Source organism: Crassostrea angulata, chromosome 7 (genome assembly GCF_025612915.1).
Source record: "Crassostrea angulata isolate pt1a10 chromosome 7, ASM2561291v2, whole genome shotgun sequence".
NCBI classification, from domain to species: domain Eukaryota; kingdom Metazoa; phylum Mollusca; class Bivalvia; order Ostreida; family Ostreidae; genus Magallana; species Magallana angulata.
Window position 1 is genome coordinate 40,594,440 of NC_069117.1, and position 12,066 is coordinate 40,606,505.

Sequence of the window (12,066 nt, forward strand, 5' to 3'; positions counted from 1 at the left end):
CGCTTTTTTATAAACCGCTTAAATTCGCGGTTTATAAAGCGTACACTGCCCCAAACCATTTTATATCGCATAAAACAAATAAATATTGAATTCATTCCTGAATATAAAATTGTTTTCAGATACTTGAAGCAATGTTCAAATACTAAGCCTGCATCAAGAGTTTGGCCTCTAATATCCTCGCAACAGTCACACTGATGGACGATCTATAAATCAAGAAAACATACAAATGCATGTATACGACTTATATATATGCAACAGAAGTATTATAGAACCATTTTAACAAGACCCTGGACTTTCATAGGATGTGACTACCTTTTTCTTGCGTCAAAACAAGTTAAATATGACGCTGTTTCAAGTAAAATATACACAAATTGCGTAGTCTTAGCTCAAAAGACAGACAAATCACGTTGATTCAAGGACCATGGCTGAGTTGCCAGAAATGAAATGAAATAGACAGGCATACGTCACAATGCTGTGTGACACAACTACCGAAAGTCCAAGCTTGTGTTAGAATGGTTCTATTCATTATTGCATGCGCGAACACACACGCGCACACTGGAAAGAAGAATTTTTACGATTTTAATAAGAAAGAAAACATACCACATCTTGATACATGTACACTTTTTGAAAGAAGAAATATTCATGATGGCAGTTTTCAGATATTAACTCTGAGTATTTGTCCTCAGCTTCGTAACCAAACAAAGAGTCACTTAGGGTCTTTCTTCAAAGACAGGTTCCGGTTTGACAGGGTAATCTGAACAATTACCGCCATTCGCTCGTTGAAGAATAACCACATGTCGAATATTTTCGGCCAATATGGATTCCAGCAATAATGGCACAATCAAATGTACTTTGCATGTTGTCTACTTCTGGAAACATGTACTTTAAATTTGTTCTGGTTTTTATTTTTGTATGGTCGGCAGATAGGGTTACAAATATAAAGATAAGTAAAATCAAAGCTTTATGATAGATTTGATCACGCCCGTCTGTAGTTGATCACCTCATAATGTTCAAAGAATGATTCCTTTTTGTCTATATTTATACAATTTTCAGCTATTGTCTGATTAAATATTAAAATAACAATTAAAGAAATATATTGGACTGTATGTTGCAAAATCGATACGTAGTGTTATCGCAGACAAGGTCACTGGATATAACTTATAATTTATGTATCCACTCTGATGAATCACAATTATCAATATGTTAATTCAAAGTTGTAATCTAAAAATGTATAGTATGCAACCGTTTTCCATCCACGAACCTTTGTTTATTTCAGAGTATTTCAATTTTAACATTGAAATTGACGTGCAACAAATCAGTTATGGGAGCATCTCAAGATAAATTGCAACTTATAAACAACACACGTTTCTTCTTGTTTCAGAAATATTAATGTCAAAAATATTGTCGGGTCATAATGAGTGACAATCAATAGCTGATATGACCATCAAAACACATAGAAAATTGATTTATCCTAATCCTCAACTTATTCAGTGCATCGTTATTAGAAGAAAAGACAAAGATACCGGATGTTCGTAGAATAAGATCTGCTCTAAAAAAGGCAACTGCTAATACCTGCTGATCGTGATTATCCTTACTGTTTCTTACTCTACCATGTCAAAACTGGAATTAAAAAAGGTTCGTTTCTCTGTTTTGTGGGTTTGCATTTGGGTCACCTCTAGTTTAAAAATGCTGCATCTGGTATATTAATACTACTCGTATGAATAAAATAGTTGAAAAAGAAAATCACATATCTACAAAGTTTAATAAGGAACGAAATTGTGGCGGAAAATTTTCAAGAAGAAAATGAACATTTTCTTTACTCAATATTATTAGAGTACTGTTACAATAGGTACCAAATTTTCAGTGCACACCAAACTTCAAGATAGTTTGTGCATTACGGTATATTCAAGATATGTTTCGAAAAACACTTTTGAACAAGTTGTTAATATTTCTATCGATATTTTTTGGCACATTTAACTTTTATTTTATGAAAGTAATAAAAAAAAAAACCCCACAAACTAAACTCAAATTTTTGACTAGAACTAGCTTATTTCAGGCCACATCTGTAAATTTTGGAAAGTGTCCCTACCATTTTTTGCTCTTAAATAAAACATTAAAGAATCTTTATGTCTATTTGTTTGTAAAGTTTTGGAAAGATGGCATTACTAATATTTTTTTTTAGTTATAATTTGATTACTTCAACATTTTGTAATAATCTTAACATAATTATGTTCTTGTGTTCATTAAGTGCTGGCATTTGAAGCAGCCAGTAAAGCAAGGTTCTTAAAACTTTGACTTAAATATTACTTTTTATATTCACTTCATGTGTTCAACTTAAAATAGTATTAAAATCATAATTAAATAATAGTTAAGACTATAAATACTTGTTTTATTTCTTCAAATAATAAATTTCCATGCCAAATTAGCAATAATCTCAGGAAAATGATCATTTTCTTTTGAAGCCCATATCTTTCAAAAACGGCCTGTGACATGGGTCACAAAGAAAATAAATAAATATTTTAGGTCCCAATCTTTATATTTAAATTGTTTTCAAATGGTTGACATTACTTGGATTTCAGGTTCCAATCTCCTTGATGGAAGATGATGAAAATAAATGTTGTCGTGATTCAAATTTCAACTTGCATCCTATTTTTGCACTTTATCGATTTTTACTTTGAATTTGGTATTGTAAAAAAAAATTATGTCTCGTATAAAAAATCTACAAATATAAGTTAAAACAAAGTGAAATTTCCAGGCAGTCAAAAATGCGTGGAAAAAGCATTCACACAATAGGGTATCTTTCCGAAATGTTTGATGATAACCATATCTAATGGAAGTTTGTTCATCAATAAAAAACTATATAATTATGAAAAATTGACAAAATTCGTAGACCTAAAAATATAAATATCATAAACATGCTCATCATACACAGACACGCTGTCAATTTTTAGGTCACCTGAGTAAACTCACCTGACCTATTGCTTTCCGTTTTCGTCGTGCGTTAACAAAATTACATTTTTAACTTCTTCTTAAAAACTACAAGGCTAATTGTTGCCATTTTTGGTGCAAGGCATCTCTATAGTAAGAGGAATCTAAATTGTGAAAATCGTGGCTCTACCACCTCCATGGCACTACAAATGGGGCCAAATATGCAAAAAAAAAGGCTAAATTTTCAAAAATCTTCTTCTCTACTCCCACACAAGTGAAGAAAAAAATGGTTGCATGGTTATAATATCTATAAAGCCCTCTACCCAAATTGTGAAATTCATGGCTCCTGGGTCAGGGGTTCTGGCTCTAGGCTGGGGCCAATATGGCCATATAGTAAAAATGTATTAAATCTTAGAAAATCTTCTTCTCTACTCCCATATATATTTGTTAAAAACTAAATGCATGATTATAGTGTCCATGAAGACCTCTATCAATATTGTGAAATTCATGGCCCCTGAGTCAGGGATTCATGCTCTAGGGTGTGGTCAATAAGGCCATATAGTAAAAATGTATTAAATCTTAGAAAATTATCTTCTCTACTCCCATATATATTTGTTAAAAACTAAATACATGATTATGATGTCTATGAAGCCCTAAATGTATTAAATCTTAGAAAATCTTCTTCTCTACTCCCAAACATGTGGGCAAAAAACTGAATACATGTACATGGTTATGATGTCCACTAACTCCTCTACCTAAATTGTGAAATTCATGGCCCTTGGGTCAGGGGTTCAGGACATGGAGGGGGGGGGATATAGTGTTAATGCATATAATGTTTTAAAATCTTCTCTATTCTCACACATCTGTATGAAGAACTAACTTCATAATTATGTTTACCAGGAGATCCTCTACTAAAATTTTATATTTCTGTCCCCTGGAGTATGGGTTTTGACTCTAGGTGTTAATGCATATAATGTTTAAAAATCATCTTTACTCCCACACACCTGAAAGGAAAACTGAATTCATTGTTTTGTAGACTAGATTTTTAAGTTTTTCGCATAAAATTATAGGTTTCATAGTTCTTTTTGAAAGATTTCAGGCAGGGAGGTGGTCGTCATCACAAATTAATAATTTTTCTACTTCAAAATGAAACCCAATTAAATGAAAATATGAGACTCCTCGACAAGTTTGTGTATGGGTTATATGCTACTCAGGTGACCGTTAAGAAATATTGGCCTCATGTTGTATTTTTCAAGTTAAACATGTATCTAAATTTTATTTTGTTATAATTGTTTACCCTTTCTGTCGGCCATACTTTTAAATGGTGAAAGCTAGAAACAAATTGTACATAGCAACACCCATTAGACAGGTTCTCAATCTCTGATATATAATATCCTTCGCATTCGTTTCACCTGAATGAACGCCTGGAACTCATGGTCGATGTGTTGTACTTCTTACAATGTCTACAATAATGATTTCGTTGTTTTTTCGTTTTTCTTTTTTTTGTTGTTGCAATGCTTGACCTGTACAACTGATATAATTTTTCTCCTGACTTGGGCTTTCAGCATACAATTTGACAATTTTATTGTGGCTAAATGATAATGATGATGTAAGATGTACGTTGACACATGTTAAAATACACAGCAAAGCACTTGGAACAACGAGTATTTAAGAGGCATGATATATAAATGTATATAGAGTGTTGATAAGTAGCAGTGAACGGATTGAAATATGACAGAGATGCCTTTAACGAGCCGTGTGAAGCTTTAAAACGAACACTTTAAAGCTGCTTGGTTCGATTTTTTTCGTAATTACAGTATCAAAATTTTGTTCATACACATCATTTATTTTAGAAAGTTATGGACTTTCTCCTATTTACACCAGCAGAATCCACCTCTTTTCAAAGTTAGAAATATTCAAAGTAAATAAAAATAATTTCTCTTTGGGCAAACGAAAAAACAAACCAAAATGCATCACGGGAATGTTTAGAAAAGGAAACAGCATGGTTTCGTCCCCCGAATGATTGGGGTTATTCAACCCGCATGCTATGCATCGACTGTAAAGAAAGCAGACTTTAGATATATTGGCGAACAAAACGTACACATGTTTATTTGAATTTGTCTGATCATTTGTCTGACCATTTCGACCTTTATTTAAAGCGATGTCAAATTCGTAATACAACCATACCCGTCTCGTCGTCAGGGGTGAAATTTAACATGAGGCGAAATAACGCGGTACCTTTTAATGTCGTCTGTTTTGTTAGCAAATTTTGTACGTATTTTTCGTCATTGAAATTTGGCTTAATTGACTGGGGAAAACTACTGTAATGTCTATTATTATACATATACTAAGCATAGCAATCGTTTAAAAGCGTGCATAAAATTTGATATAAAATCGGACCAAGCAGCTTTAAAGATTGAAAATATTCAAAAACATTTTTTACTTTATAGAAAGTGCTAATCGGAATTGTGTTTGATTTGTATCTTTGAATACTCTCTAAAACTCTTAAGAGTAAATAAAAACCTGATTTTAAAATTGTTATATCCTGTAAATGTTTATTATTTGGTCTATCAAAATATGCCACCATGCGGAATATAATTCGTAAAGCAGTTTCGAAAAGCGGAAGGGGGAGTATAGGCTACCATTAATTTCTTTTGACCAAAAGATGTTTCGATATAATGGAACACATCTTAATCAATTGGGTAATTAAGAATTACTCAATAATCTAAAAGGGGTTTGGACACCAACAAACATTGCTGTATTCCCTAATGAAAAAGATTAATGACTCTAATTCATTGTTGAATGGGCGTTTTGCTTAAATGTTGACGCAAAAATTAATATAACATCTTATATACGAGCGTTGTTCGAAAATTATTGAGACAACACACATATTTCCGTTTCTAGGTGACGAATTTTGATAAAAATTGGCATAAACATTGAAAAAGCCGAAACAAATATTTGAACAGAGTAATATAAAAAAAATAATATTTTGTTTACCACCGTACATAAACAACTCAGTGGTCGGGGTAGACATAAACTCGGAGATTAAAAAACTTAAACAACTACTTCTTAGTGTCGTTATAACAACACTTAATAAAAAGGAAATTAAATTATATTTGTTTTTTTGCTATTTATTGTGATTAAGTCTTGTGCAAGTTTCACTAGTGACCGAGTCGACATGATTATTTTATAAGCAACAGAAATCTGACCACGACGGTTTATTAAATTTTGACGTAACGGCGGCGCAATAAATTAACATCAAATTGGTGGGAACCTCGGAAGAAGACCTTTTAAGGCCAATCAGTTTCTCCTTTTTAATGAATAACTGTAAGGGACGTTTCATGGAAAGTTAACTTTTGGCTAAAAATGACTCGATTTAAAAAAAACAAAACAAAAAAACAGGAATGGAGAGAATATGTAAATGTTGATATGTTAAAATAAAACAAAAAGAGGAAAAATGAAAAAATAAATCATGTTTTTAGTTTGTTTGTAAGGCGTTTAAAACATAAGAGAAAGGCAATGCGTTAAAATGACGTTACGATGAGTTGGTAGTTGCTCCGGGTCGCTGGCTTAAGAAGGTTTTTCAGCTTACAAGGAATGATCTAATGATGATTTTGGCTTAAAAATTTTCTTCTTATTAAAGGGTATCTTGGTTTTCTTTTTGATTAAAATTTCAATGGTTTATCTTTTTTCCCAAGTAAGTAAAAGTAAATGTGTCAACAATTTTCAACAAATTGTTATGTGATGCTCATATAACACGTAAGTATTATCCACGAAGTAAGATTTTTCTTATGTCTGTCTCAAAACTCAGGGTAATCTTTCTTCAATACTGGAGATTTGGCGGCTACTTCCGGTGGGGTATTCACATTCTACGCATATCACACGGCTCAAAATGTAATTGCTGTTTTAAGTTATTTGTTGTTAATAAGTCGGTGATCTGATAAAATCTTATTGAATCAGTTAAGGGTAAATGATTTTCTAGAATATTAAAACATTAAAACAGTGTATTACATAATATCCCTTTACAATGCCATATACTAGTATGCGCATCACCCGAATTATATGGAACTTGGTATTTTCGAGAATCACGAATGAAGAAGATTAATTACGAAGAAAAGGATGTGCACATGTAATGGAAAAATGATACATTTTTAACCGGGTTTTCCAACGGAAAAATCCAGTTATTAAAATGGTGAAAATGGCGGGCAGGCGCGCGGGTGGGTGGGCTGGCGGCCGCCAAAAGGGTACCCTCATTGTACGGATAACTCCTCCTACAGTGTTCAAGATAGGAAGTTGTTCTTTTGCAGATCAATTGTACATATATCAGAGGTGTGCATATTGCTAGGATTTTGATTTCTGATTATTTATGAAAAAAACACCAGCTTTTGAACTTAGTCATTTTTTGGCAAAATATTGCATATAGGGTACTCCGGGTTGACATGGATTATGGATACAGTTAACATAAAAGAAAACCCGGTTTGCTGTCACATTGACAGCTTTTCACTTGTTCTGATATTTATTTAAAAAAAAAACATACAATGAACTAAATCTGATTTGATAAACGCATCATTTCTTCAGATTTATAACGTAAATAATGCGTTTAAAAGCAAACGAATCAGATGGTCACAAATACTAAGAATGAAAAATTATGCATGCATGAGCCTTCTTTTCTTTCCTTCCTTTATTTAAAATAAAACGACGACAATACGTTTGTGGTGTTCAACATATAAGATAAGACATCTTTCAACCACTGGGGCATATATATATGTTGAATGAACAATTATATGAAACGTAATTAACGAAACGTTTTGAATGCAATGTATGCACCATTGAGTGAAAACTTCTGAAAACAAAACAATTACAGACATACATATGTAAGCAAACTTGTATTAATTCCAATTAAGTTTTATAGTACTCGTTTATTTACAATATCGTTACTGTTTGCAGTAAGTCGTTTGCTTAATGAAACATCATCTAACTGAATTGGTACCCTTTAATTATTTTCGGGTGCGTCTTTTTACCCCAATGATACCCCAATGAACCCCAATGATACCCCAATGAACTATGAAATACCCAAATGATACTAAGTATGTTCATAAATGATACACTTAATGAATTAAATTATACAAAACATATCCCCGATATTAATAACACAAGGCACCTTTAACGTGTCGGGTCTAATGTATAGATACTAAGCCAGTAAATTGAATATATAGAGCACTGAGAATGGCTATAAATTATGTATTAATTTTCTTGAACGCTGATGTTTAAGGCGAGTTAACAATTGGACTGATACTTTGGATCAAGCAAATCTGATGCAAATAAACACGCATACGCTAGCGTTTTAAAATTTCATTTTTATACCATGACAGACATCTTCCCAATTCAAGAGTTTCTGATCCGCTCTGCTATATATAAACCAATTTTTGAGAAGCGCTGCGGATCAGAAACCCTTGAATTGGAAAGATGCACGGCAGATTGGTAGTTAATACTTACACTTTATTTGTAAACAATGAACGGATTGTGTTCTACGTCTTTATGAATACATGATGAATGCAGAAAACGGGAAAGTTGAATGGGATAACCCCTCTCTCCCCAATTGCTTTTTAATTTTGCTACCCAATCGCTTTAAATTCTTATTTGGGACAGTAAAAAAAATAATAATAGAGAAATTTGACCTTGGAACAAATTGTATATATCATCCATTTCAGTGTGGATTTTTTAAAACACTGCCAGCTCCTCTAGATATTCAGCCATGGTTTTGATTTTTTATTTTAAATTTAAAGAATAGTTTTTAAAAAAAGAATTAAGAAAACTGTAGGTCAAAAATGAACAAAAACAAAAAGGGAAAAAAAATTCTTGATATTAATTATATACATGTACGGTGTTTATTCACACGCTTGCACGAAATATCTTTTAACTATGCACACATTTAGTTTCATTGGGGTATTAATATTTCAAAGTTCATTAGGGTATCATTGGGGTTCATTTGGAATATCATTTGGTATCAAAGGGGTATCATTAGGTGTATTTGGGTATCATTGGGGTTCATTGGGGTTCATTGGGGTAAAAAGACGCACCGATAATTAACCATTCTACTCCAAAAAAATCATTATTTTAATCTTTACTTTTTATTGTATTTGTAAATGCATTACATGTCACCAAATCAAATTTCCATATAAGAAACTACTAGTACAATCATAAGTTACCGGAGATCTATTATTTCAGATAGATGAACCATTGTTTAAAAAAACAATTTAAAGTATATACAATACAAATGAAAACAAGCTTATTCAGAGAATCTGTGCCAGTCCATCGCTAAAAATAAAAGTGAATGTTTTATCTGTAACAACATTGTGCTCTATAGTAAAATCTTTAAAACTTGAGACATGATTCTGGAGGGATGAGACAACCCATATATTTTCCTTTCTAAGAAACGGATTTTAGTGAAAATTGGCATAACAATTTTAAAAACCCAAACAAATATTTGAACAAAGTAATATTTCAAATATTTATTAATTAGTTTACGACAATATATGAAGATGTTGATGGTCGGGGTACCGGGCACATTTTGCAGTTTAATGTGACTGGATTTTGTGCAAGTTTTATTTACGTTCGAATTGAAACACGGAAATAGTACAATTATCTTTAACAAGCCAAATAAAAATCTTACTACGAAGGAATAATGAATTTTAACGGCAATGCGGCGCAGTCAATATACATCAAATTGGTAAGAATTCCGGATGAAGACCTTTTTAGGCAAAACAACTGCTTCAACAAAAATTATGCGATGGAAAAGAGTCAGTTTATCGGGTGTTTTAACTTATTGTTTAACAATAATCAAAGCAAATGGACTCAATAGCAAGTACTTATTACACATCAACTGATGTAAACGCTTTTGAAATATTTACAGAATGACTGTTGGAGACGTTTCACAGCAATTTGTCTTTCGGGGAGCAATAACTAAAATTTTGTTCACAAAAAATAAAGAATTCCAAGAAAATATGTAAATGCTGCTTCCTAAAATTATACATAAGATGGGATATACAGATTTATTGATATTTTCCGTTTGTTTATAAGGTGTTAAAATATAGGAGGAATGTAACACGTTAAAATGATGTTACTGTTATTATGCGGTAGTTCCTGGTCACTTGACATATCTTATTTACAATATTTTTTCTCTATTTTTTGTAGTAAATCGTCATTCGTCATACATCTTATATGTTTTGTCACCCTACAAAATAAAATAAAGACAATTACAAAAGTACCAGTTTCCTCATTTCACTAGCCAGTACAAATAATGTGAATAAAGTAGTTTGTCAGAGTACCGGATTTGATCCAATGATGTCATGGACTAGAACATTTGCAAATTATTAATAAAAATGTATCCTGATTTACTTTCTAGTAAATGTTTAAGGGTGTATCTACTTTTTCAAGGGGAAAGAGTAAATGTATCAATAATTTCCGAACAGCTGTTGCAACCACTATTTAAATAAAACCACTATTGAGATAAAATATTTCAATAGTGGTTGGGAATGCATTTCATTAAAAAAAAATCATTTTGCAACCACTATTGAAATAACACCACTATTGAAATAAATTATTTCAAAAGAGGTTTTAAATGTATTTCATTTAAATAATCAGTTTGCAACCACTATTGAAATAAATTGTTAAAAAGTGTTCTGAGATGTATTTCATTTTGAAAATCAATGTACAGACACTGTTGAAGTACAACTACTATTAAAAATATTTTTTCAATCATAGCTTAGAATGAATTTCTTTATAGATATTACTTTTAAATTTTATATTTTTTTCTTTACATTTCTCTTTCTACAGACATATTATGTCGTATGAATATTGTATATTATTTGCACAATAGTGAATATCTTGTAAATTGCCAGAATTTCTATTCAAACCCCCTGTATATTGAATAATTATTAATTGATAAATATTATTATAAATATCACTATTGAGATAAATTGTTTCAATAGTGGTTGGGTGTGCTTCATTACGACCACTATTAAAATATATTATTCCAATGGTGGTTAAGGATGCGTTTCTTTTCAACTACTATTGAAATAAATTATTTCAATAGTGGTTAGGGATACCCTTTATTTTGACCACTATTGAAATAAAATATTTCAATAGTAGTTAATGATGATGCATTTCAGTTTTATGTCTATTATTATGTCTGTTTGTAACACTTTCCTCTCTGCTAGGGGAGTTTTTTAAGATTAGAAGTATGTTTTTGAGATGATGAATTCTTTTTTGATTATGATGTTCTTTGATTTACCTCTACATGTATATAGTCATGTTTCCCATACCACCTGTCATCAGGAACCGAAAGTGTTATGCACAGTCGGAATAATAGGCATTAAAATGACATGCATTCCTACCTATGGTTGTAATGAACCGCATCCTTAACCACAATTGAAATAAATTATTTCAATAGTGGTTGTAATGAAATGCATACCTAACCACTATTGAAATAATTTATTTCAATAGTGGTTGTAATGAAACGCATGCCCAACCACTATTGAAATAATTTATTTCATTCATTCTTCGTCATAATGAAGTACATCCTCAACCACTATTGAAACAAGGGCACCGCTAAGCGGAGCTTCCCTCGCGACATGAGTTATTGTGTGTAGGGATGCATTATTTAGGAACATATGTAGTTATGTTAATGAGAAGACCACATTCTACTAACCCTCCATTATTGCAAAACTACATTTTCTTTACCTGTACTAGATCTAAATCCAAAAAATATCAAGTTGTTGATTTGAACTGCTTACTTTCACGAAGTGAAGCGGAAGATTGACAAGACAACTCTTACTCAGAAATTTCGATTGATAACTCGTATACAAAGTTGATTATGACATTGATTTAATGAAATAATAATATGTAATAGTATTAATGGTTTGGAAAGGCACATGCATTTTTTACTTGTTATTTAACAGAAGTGTGCAATCTATGATAAATATTTTTAGTTTTGAACGAATTTTGTCATAATGTATGCCCCCTCCTTTACAATGGTGTAATTTTATCTAATTTTTTGCATAAGAATTTGACCAATTAATATGACATTGCATTTATGTTAATTTTTTTACAATGAGGCATATTTGTGCAAAGGTTGAG